This window comes from Cynocephalus volans, chromosome 4, assembly GCF_027409185.1.
Source record: "Cynocephalus volans isolate mCynVol1 chromosome 4, mCynVol1.pri, whole genome shotgun sequence".
Taxonomy (NCBI): Eukaryota; Metazoa; Chordata; class Mammalia; order Dermoptera; family Cynocephalidae; genus Cynocephalus; species Cynocephalus volans.
Window position 1 is genome coordinate 23,032,205 of NC_084463.1, and position 5,700 is coordinate 23,037,904.

Below are 5,700 nucleotides of genomic sequence, written 5' to 3' on the forward strand. Positions count from 1 at the left end.
GACAGGTGCACGTCCAGTCTCTCGGGCCTCTCCAGCTCTCTCGCCTCCATCCCCCCAACATGAGCCGGCGTGGGGCTCCCCGGTCTTCAGAGACCCCACTTTTGCCTGTGTGGGAGGAGGAGGCAGCTGGGCGCTGCTTCAGGCACTTGGGCTGGAGGAAGATGGGGTGGGGAAGAGCAAGCGGTGGAGGCTGGGGAGAGAGGGACCAGCGCCGCCGGCAGCGTCCGCGCAGAGGAACAACAAATCAGGTAAATCCACCGCCTGGCAGGAAGCTTGAGCCTGAAACCAGATGAAGCCACCGCGGTTCAAAGGCAGAGTGACACCCAAACAAGAGAGCAGCTCTTAATCCCCCATGGAAAGAAGAGAATGGGGCGCTGGGGCCGGCAGGGAGACCGCCGGGCTTTGTTTAACCAGGATTGAAAACACAGCCCTATTGAGGGGCCGGGACTTTGAGACACAGACCCCGAGGGGCAGTTGGCAAGTTGAAGGCAGCCCAAGGCTGCCAGCTTTCACCTCTTTAGCGCTGGGCTTGGCGGTAATGAGGCGAAGGGCTGGGACTTTTAACTGGCTGGGTCAAAAAGGTTTCCTTATTAGACAAACAGTGCGGGGGCGGGGTGCCTAAGCCTGGGACCAGGGGCTTCCAGAACAGGTGGAGCCGGGGGCCTGCTCGGTCTCACACACCCCGCCCCCACTGCACAGCCTCTGTCCCCTTGGCTTCTGCCTTCTTCACCACAGATTGGGGTGGGGCCAGAAGTGGAGTGACAACAGGTGGCTGAGGGGTGGGAGGCTGCCCTGAGGCTGCATCTCAATCCCAGGCCAGCTCCTGCCACAAGGTGAATGTGGGCAGGGAGCCCCAGCCAGGGGGCAGAGGGTCTGGGACGCTGAGCACCCCCCTTTCCTGGGTGGCAGCCGAGCAGCTCCCTGTGTCATGGTGTCTGAGGCCCACAGCCATGTTCCTGAAGGTGTTTGTCAGCCTGTGCTCTGCGGAGGCCTTGGGCTTAGGAGCTGGTGCCCAGGGGCCAGGGGTGGGGGTGTGGCAGGGAGTGGCTCAAGCCGAGGGAGGGGTCCCCTGTCCCCTCACCCACACTTCTCAACCAGAGCAGCTTATTTTTTATTTACTTGCTATACCGTGCATGTAAGATTTCATTTGAAGAAACAACCACAGAACCCAGAAAGTTCGAAAAAGCTCTGCCCTACAGATAAGAAGATACTCTGGAGGGGAGGCTCATACATCCCTGTTTTCATAACAGTATTTCTGCATAGTTGGCATCCAAATATAATTCATTAAATGAATGAGACCTTACTAGAGACCTTATTTATATGCCCAATAGTTCCACAGAAGATTTGAGGCAGATTACATAGAAATGCATACAATAAAGTAGGGGTAAATAGAAATGAGAATAAATAACCAGGACCAGAGAAAACATTCTCTCAATGACCAGGACCAGAAGAAACTTCTCTCAATGAACTTCATAGAGGAAGTGCTGAGTCTCTAGCTGACTCCCTATGGTGATAAGACTCCTGTGGCTGATTCTAAGGTTAGTTAACAAAAACTGAAGACATTAACATTAAAAATGCAGCTCAGTAAACAGATTGATGAGGGTACAACATAAAATAGCCCCAGAGAGTGGCCTTGTGTTGTTTTAGTCTGACCCAAGCACAGCAGGAGAAACTGTTTGGGTTCTCCCAGAAGCAGACCTTAAGAAAAGGACTCAAATGCAAGTTATTTGTTTGGGATATGATTCCAGCAAACACTGGTAGGAGAGCAGGCAAGTGAGACAGGAAAGGAAATAAAGCCCCCCATAGCATGTTATCAAGCTAGTTACTGTGAAGGGGTGCTGGAGCTTGCCCCCATGGGGGAATTCCAGGAGTGCTGAACAGCCTCTTGGAGCCAACCAACGCAGGAGGCAGCTGAGGTATCTATATACCAACTGCCGTCAGTCATTGGTTGAGGGATGCTTCTGGAGATCATTGATTCCCTGGTGTTTCTAGACTGCCATGTATGTGGGCAGAGCAGGCTCCAGCAGGCAGAGAAAGCCCTCAGGCAAAGAGATACAGGTGCTGGGTGGAATGTCAGCCAGCATGCCTTGAAATGGCACAAGCCAAGGGGGTTTGGGTATGGTACAGACAGTATCTGCTGCACCATCCTGCTCTAACCGCTTCATCCTGGGGACACTTGGTGACACCCTAGCAATAACACTCCACACTCTCCTGGCTCTTGTCCAGACCTGCTGATGCAGGACTTGCAGTTCTCTGCAAAGTCTCCCCATAATCACACCCGGGAGAACCCAGAGAGTGTCTCACAAACCAGCCTAGTCAGCTACCCTGTGGCTTCCACTGGGCACAGCCACCTCTGCTGGGAACAGCTGGTATTTCCAAGTCAGCTGCCTTTTCTGCTGGGCACTGGCAATGTCGCAGGGTGGCACCAGGTCTGCTGGACATTGTCACCCTTTCCTCTCAGGGTTCAGAGTGAGATGGACTTCTCAGAAGCCCTCAGAACCTCACTGTGAAAAAGAGAAAATGCTTTTCTCTCCAGTTACATTATGTTCTGTCAGGCATCCACCAGAACAATACGGTCCTGTGTCCCAATATTGAGATTTGAGTTCAAACAACTCTTGATTTTTACAGGATGGGGTGGGGGGGCGGCGGGATGATTAGTGAGAAATTGGGAAAGGGCCACAAAAAATGATTACAATGTGTAATGTTGAATATACTAATTATCCTGATTTGAGCATCACATATTGCACACAGATATTGATATTCAACACTCTTCCCCACAGATATGTACTATCAATTACGTTTCAATAAAAATAAATTAAAACTCCTCTTGTTCCTTCTTTAGCCCCAGACAAGGCAGGAGACAAACTCAAAGATTATCCCAACCCTCCAGCAAGCTATATTCAGAAATACTGTCTCCTCCCCTTTGACACCAGTTTTGCTACTGGATCAAATTGTCTCCCTCTCTTCTCTCTTGGGATCATCTCCTGGGGAGGATTTTTGGTCCTTTATGCAAATAGACTTCTACCTGTTTGTCAAATTTGCTTTGACTTGTCTCAAATTGCATTGGTGGATAGAGCTTAGGCCAGAACTGGGAGCCCTGCTTCAAAAGGATAGAAATTTAAATTTTGGAAAAATGGAAAATTGCATATTCTTCAGATAATCTTTCACAAGTGTCACTTTTGACGCATGCCTAATGACAGATATAATATTCAATATTATATTCCATAAAGCAACCCTGGAATGTTGGTATTCTTTGTTGATAAAAGAGACGAGATCCATATGTTTGGAAACCGGCTGAGCAGGTGGTAATTTTGACATGGTTTTTAAGGTGTCCCACCAGAACTTCTCACCTGTGCAGAGAGCAGTTCTACCTCAGCCCAGCAGAAGGCTACAGGGGTACCCACAGGTAAAGACAGCATTTTTTCTAAGAAACTGATCTTACTTTTTATTTTCTGTAGTAAGACTGTCCATCTACAGATAACCCTAGAGCTGGTTATTAGGGTATACATTTTTTTAATTTAAAATTTAAAAGGGCAGGAGGAGGACAAAGGAGAAAAAAAGGAAAAGTCAGAATGTTATTCTGGTGTAGAGTGTCCTAAATTGTTGTTTTAATAATACATTTATAAATTTTTAAAAAATGTTTGTAATGACACCTCTGTCAGAAAATAGTCCCTATGGACTTTGGCTTTCATGATCATATCAAAATTCAGGTTTCCTATAAACTTCAGCAACTAGGCATCAATACTCTTCTCATGTGATCCATTTCCTGTCCACTGAGTCAAGGCCAATGAAAGGTAAGTGAAAGACTTCAAACAGTCTTATATTGGCTCCAACAGATTTCTTCACAACCAAAGAGAGAAAATTGATGATCAGTAATGACAAGACTGTGATTGAAGACCCCAGCTGCTCCTATGTAAAAATATTGGCCTAGGAAAACACGAAACTAAAATGTGTTAGAAGAAAATGTGTACAATTTTATTAAACACAATTTATTTCATTTCTTTCTGTAACAGGAGGGATATTCCATATCATCAAATACTGCAAAAAAGAAAAAAAAAAGTTGAGTGAGATGAACGCTGAAAAGAAGGCTCAGGGTCTTTGTTCCAATTCGAGGAGAGTTTCTGAGCCCTGGACACTCATGTAGGAGCTGAGCCTTGAACTCTGCCTGTTGTCTGGTTCCTCTCCAAAGACTGGCTGAGACCACTGGGATTTGAAGAAGATGGGCTAAGGGGCATGCTGGTTGCTCATACTATAAACCTAATCCCTGTATGAAGTCTGACCTAGTCTGGTTTCACGGGGAGGGTATGAGCCTTATGGTGGCCCCACCGCCTTCTGGCTATGTGGCCTTGATGACATCACTTAACCTTTCTGTTCTCTCCTTTGTAAAAATAGGATAATAATACCTACCTTGCAGGCTTATGAGGATTAGAGATAATGCATATAAAATGCTGGCCCTGTTTCTGATACACAGCAAAAGCATAGTAAAAGAAACAGATTTTCATCATCAGGTGAGGAGCCCTCTAATGGAGACAGGATACATCTTCTGTTTGACATGACCTAGGAGTATGCTCAGGGGACTTTGGATCCTGATATCTAACCATGCTCAGAAAGACTTAAAGATATTAATGAATCAAGCAATTTGAGTACATTTCTAATTAATCTTCCCTGTAGAGTCATCAGAGCATTGCTCCAAGCTAGATATTCTAAGGGAATATTTTTGAGATTTTCTATGGCTGTGTAGAATTCCCCTCTGGACATTGTCAAGGCCCAAATAATTCTGATCATTCTTTATGGCCACATTTTCAAAGGAAGTTCATATATCCTGAGGGAAACCTGCAATACGCCACGGAGGCATATAAAGCCACAGGATAAAAATGGCTCATTTTCTAAGAAGATCCTTTGGATTAAAGACTTTAGGGGAAAGTGTAAGTAATCTAACAGATATGTAACTTATCAGAGGTATGTTATCGAGTATGAAATTTTTTTTTGAAATTTTAACGTAAAATGTAAGACTCTGAAGGAATTTCATGCTAATAGCAAACTACACAGGTGTGAGCCTCAGACTCTTCAGGCTACAGAAAAAGTTCTCATTATTGGAGGGTAACTGATCCTGGGAAATGGTCACTTAGAGTGAATCCACTTAAAATGGGGACCAAATATTTCATACTAAATAATTAGGGGGGAAAGTGTTGATTAGAATTTTATATTGAAAATTAAACCATAAAAACATAAAAAATAAGTTTCTTACTGCAAAGAGCCATTTTCCCCCATATGACTTAGATAAGACTTGTGGATGTCCTTGTTTACCTGTGACAAGAGGGTCACAGACCCTCCCAATTCCCTTGCTTTGACTCATAAATTATTAGCTGAACTTCTTGTCTCCACTGATCCATCAGGATGAAATCCTTGTTAACAAACTTTGGTTGAGTCTCTTCTTCCAGGCCCCTGAACTTTGGCCCAGCCTCAACCTGAGCCAGTGACAGCCCCTCCTGGGAACAGGCTCAGATCTGCTATTTGATCCCACCACCCTTACATCCACCCCACATCCCCACACCGGGTTCTTTCTAGCCTTGTTTAATCCTCTCTATAAAAGAAAACTCCCTTTGCCTAACTCTTGAGACTTTGCAGATCTTATGGTCAGAGGTTTCTTTCTGTTGTAATAGTCCCTTCCCCTCTCCCAACCTTGCAACTATCCTCTTT